Source organism: Pollachius pollachius (genome assembly GCF_949987615.1).
Source record: "Pollachius pollachius genome assembly, chromosome: 13".
Taxonomy (NCBI): Eukaryota; Metazoa; Chordata; class Actinopteri; order Gadiformes; family Gadidae; genus Pollachius; species Pollachius pollachius.
This window is the reverse complement of record NC_136946.1, coordinates 11,528,212-11,537,069: the sequence shown is the minus strand read 5'-3', so window position 1 is coordinate 11,537,069 and position 8,858 is coordinate 11,528,212.

The window sequence follows — 8,858 nt, the reverse complement described above, 5'->3', positions numbered from 1 at the left end:
TATGGACATTGTTATATTGGAAATGTTCAATAAAAAGGAACCGCTTGTTTGTCCTTCGGGGGGAGAAAACCTGCTGTCTTCTGTTTTAATCTACATCACAGCACAGCCAGCTGACATTACCCACTCACGAGGAAAACAGCTTTCAAGCATATTGAAATCTGCCCACATGTAGGCAACTGTATACGCGTCTGTAGCCTCATGCACTGCCGATTCACTTGTGAAATGTTAATAAATTCAGAGGGAAATTACTTTGAGTTTATCTGTGTGATGACAAAAACACACACACACACATCGATTCCCAGCATACGATATAAGCTAGGAAACATGGCATTTTAAAAGTGTATTCAATACGTGTGAATGGGATTCTTTCCTTAGGTAATATGTGATTGCATTGAAGGCTTTCCAAGGGGACAATGATACATGCTATTTGATCTGGACAAACTAATTTTATATTTGATGTAGAATATTATATTAAATACTTTTCAGACTGTATTTCAAAAATACAATCACTGTTTTTCTATAAACCGATCATTTAATCGTACATATACTTGCTCACAGATTCCGCTGATGCAATCATTTTAATAAAAATTTTAATATCAAAACAGGTAAACGCAGGTCTGTGTTTGTTTTTCAACACAATCCAAACCAGATTCTGTGCTGAAAAGCATTTGGCTTTTGAGTGTCGTCCTGGCAGGCGCAGAATATTTAACAAGCCAAATACTCGAGCTGTTTTTTTTTTTGCTTTTTTAGGTACTCTGCCGCTGTCTGTTGCTAGGCAACCACATCCTCCAAATTGTCAGGTTCAGACCCGTGCCCCTCCCTTTCTACCCCTACCTCTCTTTACAAAAAAAAGGGGGCAAAAAAGAGAGAGATGGCACAGAGGAGGGGAAGGTACTTTGCCGCACGTGCGGAGCAAGTGCAATTTTGCATTTCTCCTCTGGGATTGTTAATTTAAAATGCGTCCAATATTTGAGCTCTGTACGCATATTACAAATACTGAGACCTTGAATTTAAATTTCCCCCGAATTATTATTGGTATTTCTCAAAATGTTTGCCTTTCTCTCTATTTCTCTCTCTCTCCCTACGTCTTTATTAAAAAAATCCTCTTTGTTTGTCTCAACCTGTACACACACTGCCACGCACACACACACACACACTGCCACACACACACACACACACAAGCACACACTGCCCCCCCCCCCCCCCCCCCCCCCCACACCACACACACAAACGCCCACGCACACATACACATACACACACACACACACACACACACACACACACACACACACACACACACACTGACACATACTGTGTGTCTGTGGGGCAGACTGTCTTTATAATTGGGTTATTCTTCTGGTAGACAAGCATGATGCACTGAGACACACATGCATGCACACACTTTCACTCACGTATACACACATACACACGCAAATCTGTTACATTGCTTTTGATAGGTGAAGACACTTCCATCTTGACTGTTGCTGAGGTATGAGAAGCTCACCGATGCATTTTGTCTCCGTGCGGGCCTGGGAGTGAGCGAAGGGACTTTCCTTCCAGTTGTGGTGGTGGTGCTGGCCACGAGAGCCACCGGATTGATATCCAGAACGACATCGACGGACAGACACGGCCAGCGATGATCGATGCTGTCGAAGTCTGCGGCGCACGCAAACGCCGCTGACCCTGTCAACAAATACTTCCACATCACGTTGATTTCCTCCCTGGCAAAAGAAAGGAAAAAAATGTTAAATCGTTAGTTTGTGTTTTTGACGTTTTATTTTCCCTTGGATGCTGCAAGGATGCATATCCCCCTCCCCCCCCCCCCACCCCCTGCAGGTAGATGTGATGGGTTTGCGGTATGAATTGGGGGGTGGGGTGGGGTTGGGTTGGGGGTGGGGGAGGGGGGCGTGGGCGGAGGATCTTCTGAACCAACTGTGCCTGGGGTGACAGCATACCGTGACTGTATACGTGTGGACCGAGAGGGCGACGCAAACGCACACGGACAGAAGTGCACTGCAGAGAGGGAGAGAGAGAGGGTCAGAGAGAGAGAGGGAGACGGAGAGACGGAGATATTTGAGAGGGTGAGAGAGCGAGGGGGAGAGAGAGGGGAGAGAAATGTGAGTGTGAGAGATGTGAAAGAGATAAGAGAGAGAGGGAGAGAGAGAGGAATGGAAGGACAGATTTCCACAAGGCACAGTGAAGAGGGCCTCTGTTCCTCTACCTCCATCCGTCTCTCTACCTCCGCCTCCATCCCCCTTTCCTCCCCCTCCAACCCCCCCTTCCCCCTCACTTCCCTCTACCTCTCTCTCTCTCTCTCTCTCTCACAGAGACCTGGATGGGGGTGAGGTGACCCCGTCCTAATGCACGCTGAAAAGGTCACAGGCATTTTCCTCTCTGGTTCAGAGAGGCCTCCCAGGCCCCCGTACGCATGGCTGGGCTTCAGTGTAATACCTCTAGACACCGGGGACATTCACTGTTTACACCACCCGGGACGTGGGCACACACACACGCACACACACACACACACACACACACACACACATAGACGAATGCACCCAAGGGGACTCATTGGCACACACACATGCATACAAACACATTCTCACAAACAAATAAACACACACACACAGTTGCACAAACACACACACATTTACAAAAAACACACATACACACACGCACAAACACACAGATACAAGCAAATTCACACAAACATAAGCACACACTCACACACACACAAACAAGTTATAAAACCAACTAAATGAACCAACTAAATCCCTATCGGGGGCTGCAAACCCGTTCCAGGTCATCCCTTGACACTGTAAAACATTGTTGACATTAACATGGCGAGGAAATTAAAGGAAAACTCCAAACAGGCCAGCTGCTATAAAGTCCAAAACACGGCCCGGCCGGCGGCAGGGTAAACAGTACGCGTGGGTCAGCCTGCACTCATACCCGTGGTGTGAGCGCCGCCTAGGCTGAGCACCATGGGACCACCCCCCCCCACACACACACACACACACACACACACACACCCCACCTCCACCCTCCCCTGTGGGCCGGGGCTTGAACAGCAGCTGTACGGTTTGGGGAGGAGGAATTAGTGGGCGTCGCCCTAACAGATGGACGGTAACGATGAGCCATGTCGCCGTTGATGAGACGGGGCACGCGCTCTATCTGCCTTTCGTTTTTGATGGTCCGTTAGCGCCTTCACCTCTCTCTCTCACCTTCTCCTCCTCTTCTTCTTCCTCCTCGCCTTCCACCCGGCTATGCTCCTGTAACGCGCCCTCATACAACGTTTCCATGCCGACACGAAACGCTGGTGCCTGTTGCTTGCTTCCGTGGTGTTAGCACTTTCACAATCCCTCACTGACGTACACACCCTTAGGAATATTGTCGTAGCTTTAATCACAATCATTTACAGCGCCTTCACACCGACACACACACACACACACACACACACACACACACACACACACAGACATGAACACACACAGACACAGAGACACACACACACACACATACACAGAGACACACACACACACAGATACAGACACAGAGACATGAACACACACAGACACAGAGACACACACACACACACACAGATAGACACACACACACACATACACACAGACACACACACACACACACACACACACACAGACACACAGACGCGACGCTGTCACAGGGGGTTTGATGGCGCGACATGTTTGAGGAACTCTGGGGACGGGAGGCGCGCGCTAACAGCGAGTTGTGCGCCGCTAATTATCACTCCCTCCTGATGTGTTGCACCGATATCTGTCCCCTCAGGTGAGACATGGGGGGAGGACAGAAAAAGTAGAAGAAGAAAAAGGAAAAATTCTACAGTTGCCTGGCACAGGTGGCTGAATGGGAGCTTCACAGAGGGCTTTGGGGTGACAGAGTTTTGTTTTGCATTGCTTAAGAGCAATCTGCTGGAGTGGATTGTATTGGACGAAATAAATTGAGGCTTGACATTCCACTGTAAAAACTGTTAATGACATTTTATCTATCAACTATTCGCGCCGTGTTTTCTTCAATGAATCATCAAATGCAACAAAATATCTTTATTGATTTAGTTTGGAACTACACAACAACCTTGTGCGTTGTAAAAATGTGTCACAAACCTTGGGCAGATAATCACAGTTATTGAATGAAGCTCACAATGATGAATGAGATTGAGCCTTTTTTTCCCATTGAGAATTAGCACCGTTCAATTGACGTCGAAGCGAGTGGAAAATATGCTGAGAGAAGCACACAAGAGTGACACCGATATAGTCACACCTTGGTGCCACGACTTAGAGAAATGTAAATGTGTTGACACGTTGTTTCTGGGCCTAACATGAGACGCAGGTTATCAAATCCACTAATTCCAAGAATGCAGTCAAGTGTTGTTTTTGTATGAGAAGAGTTTTACACTTTCCTGAATGCCTCACAACAAAAACAAAGTGTAATGACTTCTCCTGAAGCGTCTACTGCTTACATTGAACTCACTCTCACTTACAGCCCTTTCTTACCTCTGCACCGTGGACCATTCCACACACCCAAGCCACTCCAATCGGTTGTCTCTATGTTGACATAGCTTGAACTTTAACCTTGTACGAAGCCGACTTTGAGTGATTACTTTAAGAATGTCCTGACACGTTCAACCTTCTGCTCACTCTCTCTCTCTGCACCCCAGAAATATACTGAACCCCCCCTTTATTTCCGGCACCACCAACACCATTACCTTCACCACCACTCGTACCTCAACCACCACCACTACCACCACCCCACCTTCCTTAAACCACCACCCCCACCCCCATCACAACACGGTAACAAGTGTGCAACACTGCTCAAAAATAATGCTACAAGCAAGAAGAACACAGGATAAGGAAAGAAAGAGAAATAGATAGAGCAAGAGAGAGCGAGAGAGCGAGAGAGAGAGAGAGAGAGAGAGAGTAAACAACTCCATCACCAACACCAATGCATATTTAGAGAGAGAGATGGAGAGAAACAAACAAAGAAAGACAGAAAGAAAAACAACAGAAAGAGACAGAGAAGGAGAGACAGAGAACAACAGAGATAGAGAGAGAGAGTGAGAGGACCACCACCATCACCACCACCACCACCACAACCACTATCACCACCACATGGACTGACTTGACAGCAGGGAATATAAGGAGAGTGGGATTCTGACAGGGGAGCTAAATTAGCGTTGCACAGGGGACAGATGGTAGATGTAGCTGCGGGTTGAAACATATGGACACGCAAAAGCACACTGATGCTACGTCAATTCAGACAGAACCTCAACACACTCACTCACACACACGCACGCACGCACACACACACACACACCAATGTAAGTTTACATATTCACATACATATGCAATAAACACTCTGGCTAGCATTCATAGGCAGCCAGTGGCCGTCTCTCAGCCCCGCCAGGAGAGCCCGCGGCTTTGGAAAATGCTTGGCTGGACAGATGATGCAATAATGTAGAATTATGGATCTATGTAAAAAACGCAGGCCAAACATGATGTGGATGCCTCGGAACACAGTGAGACCCACAGTGAGAGGGTTTAGAGCAGAGGAGGCAGTATGAATAGAGAGATACTTCTCAAAATGCCAAGACATCTTAGAATATCGGAGAAAAAAATGATAATTTTTCTTTCTTGAAGCTCAATCGTCCAGCGCAATTCTTTCCCCCTGTCAATTCTGCTCTCTCTCTCGCTCTCTCTCTCTTTCATGAAGCGTAATTGAGTAGAAGTGATGGTAATCCAAGCGTGTCTCTTTGATTGACACCGGCGCATTCCCCGCCCCCACATTTCCCGCCCGCCGCTCGGACAGTGATGTACTACAGATACACAAGGGCAATTAAACACACAGGACCTATATACGCCACACTGACTGAGCCTCCGTGCGACACCTTAGACGTAAACGTGGAATAGGGGGGAAGCGAGCAGGAAAACACAAAGGCGGGTGCTCCGGCTTTTAGAGTGCGCTAATACGCGGCGGACGTGGCGCCTATACATCGCGGTGACGGCTGTAGGTTAGGGTTCACGGGGGTGTTTGCGTTAACGTTTGCGTTAGCGGTTAGGTGGGCGCTCGCCGGTCAAGCTGCCGAGGCCTCTGGGAGCCGGCAGCTATGGCTCTCACCCCAGGCCAAAGGCCGCAAGGCTGACTGTCAAGGCACATCCGTCATCCCGCATAACACTGGGAAACGGAGAGGCCCTTGACATTTTGTATTGTTCCTTAGTGGTGTGTGTGTGTGTGTGTGGGTTGGATGTGCTCTGTGTGCTGGATAAAGGATGGGTATTGGATGAATTTATATTTTCCCGGTGTTATAATGGAAATGAGGTAGAATGGCAAAACGATTGTGGGGGTAATCCTCTGATGAAGATATTCCGTGTGTTTATAATTATCATATTCAATGCCTATTGTTTCAAACCTTGCATGCTATAGCTCACTTAACCCACCTCCTACACACTCATGTCTGCATGCATGCACACACACACACACACACACACACACACACACACAGTAAATAGCCAGCCATGATTAGCATGGGGTAGAATATACAAATATAGAGATTGAGGAATCAAGGTATAAACCAGACTTGGCACCCCTGTCTCTCACAATCCATTTTGCTCCTGGTCTCCTCCAGCCATCGCTCAAGCAGGCAGCAAACCAATGTGGACATAAGCAAGAAGACCTATTTCTCGGTTCCTCTGTCTGTCTGTCTGTCCTTCTCTCTCATGAGACAGACATATAACACACAAACATGCCCACTTTCAGCCCAAAAGAGTTCCTGCCACCCCTGCAGACACCCTCATTACTTTCCCCATTCCAACAGCCGAGCGAGAAGCAGGATACTATACAGATTGGTCTCTCTCTCTCTCTGCCTCTCTCTCTCTCTCTCTCTCTCTCTCTCTCTCTCTCTCTCTCTTTCTCTCTCTCTCTCCATGACTCATCAAGTAGGTGCTCTCCACCCCAGCATCACTGTCAGGTGCTTCATCCTGGCGAGTTGTGACACAGGCTTGATCGTGAAGCACTGACGGAATGTCCTTGGCCAAAACACCTGACCTTTAAAGGGGTCTATTGAACTTTTTTCTCGATGGTGACTTTACGGCGGGCCTACAGAGAGAGGGGGCCGGCTCTGATTTCAAGTGTCCATCGTCAAGGGCAACAACAGTTGGATTCGTCAAACAGGACCACTTTAACTAACTGCATCTGATGAGATGCTTGTTGCCTTGCATGGCTGATACTGATACATTTTGTGTGTGTGTGCGGTTGTGTAGTTCAACGTATCTGGCCAATACATGTGTGTAAGTGTGTGTGTGTGTGTGTGTCTGTGTATGTGTATGGTTCAACGTGTCTGACCCATACATGTATGTGTGTGTGTGTGTGTGTGTGTGTGTATGTGTGTGTGTGGGGGTCAACGTGTCTGGCCCATACATGAATGTGTGTGTGTGTGTGTGTGTGTACACAAGTGAATGTGTGGCATTGCAGGGTAAGTCGCACCACTGCCTACAGCGAGACACCCCATGACCACAGGGCCCCTGTACTATACATTCTGAAGGGTGTCTCCATGGGTGGCGAGCGGAGCCCGCATCAGAATGCGTTACCAGCCTGTCCACGGTGTGGGTCAGGAGCAGGACGCCAGCTGGCCGGCTCCGGCCCTTCAGACCGCCGGCTGACATTTGGATCCGGAGCATGTGAAATGTCAGAGCGGTTCTGACAGGAATGGTGATAGGCAGATTAAGGGTGACCTCTGATTTGGAAGCTCTTAAAAGGTCAAGGCCCCGCAGGACTGTCCGTGGGTCTGTCTGGCGGCCGTGCGGAGACTAAATAACGGGCCAAGAACAACGCCGGTGATGCGGATATTAGTGATTTTTTCCTTGCTGGGTGCGTTGCTCTAACGTCACCGCGGCCCAGCGGATCCTTTCCGAACACTTAAAAACGAATTTGTGGATATTGATTCCTGCTTCGGTTCCATAATAGTCGATAGAGGCGAACTAGGCTTTGCAGATCTTTAACTCCTGAAGCCTCAACCGAGTTCAATTTCCGAAGCCTCACTCTCTCAAGAGCGGTGATACAAACCAGATTATGCTTTGCCATTACGTCAGCCTGCCTGAATCAATATGCACCATTAGTGCTAATCATCCTTTAATTGGTGATAGATGCAAGGCCTTGTGTGTGTGTGTGTGTGTGTGTGTGCGTGCGTGCGTGTGTGTGTGTGTCTGTGTGGGGGTGTGTGAGTGTCTGTATGTCTGTCTTTCTGTAAATGTGCTCAAATGTGTGTCTATGTGTGTGTGTGCATGTGCATGTGCGGTGTGGTGTGAGTGTGTATGTGTGAGTGGTGTTCGTGTGTGTGTGTGTGAGTGTGTGTGGTGTTCGTGTGTGTGTGTGTGCGTGTGTGTGTGTGTGTGCACAATACAGGGGGAGCTGCCGCAGCACCCCTCTGGCCCACCAACATTCAGTGCTTCCACGTGTACATGCCTTCTCATCAGGAACACAACGCTCATTAGCATTTGAAAGATGAATATGTTTCACCGTAGAGCCGATACTCACATCCACCCATCTATTCATCTATACATACGTTCATCCATCTATACATCTACCAATCCATCCGTCTATAGATACATTCATCCATCTATACATTTGTTCATCCATCTATACATTCACCCATCCATTCCATCTATACATAGGTTCATCCATCTATACATCCACCAATCCATCCATCTATAGATACATTCATCCATCTATACATTCGTTCATCCATCTATACATTCACCCATCCATCCATCTATACATGCATTCATCCCTCTATTCATTCACCCATCCATTCCATCTATACCTACGTT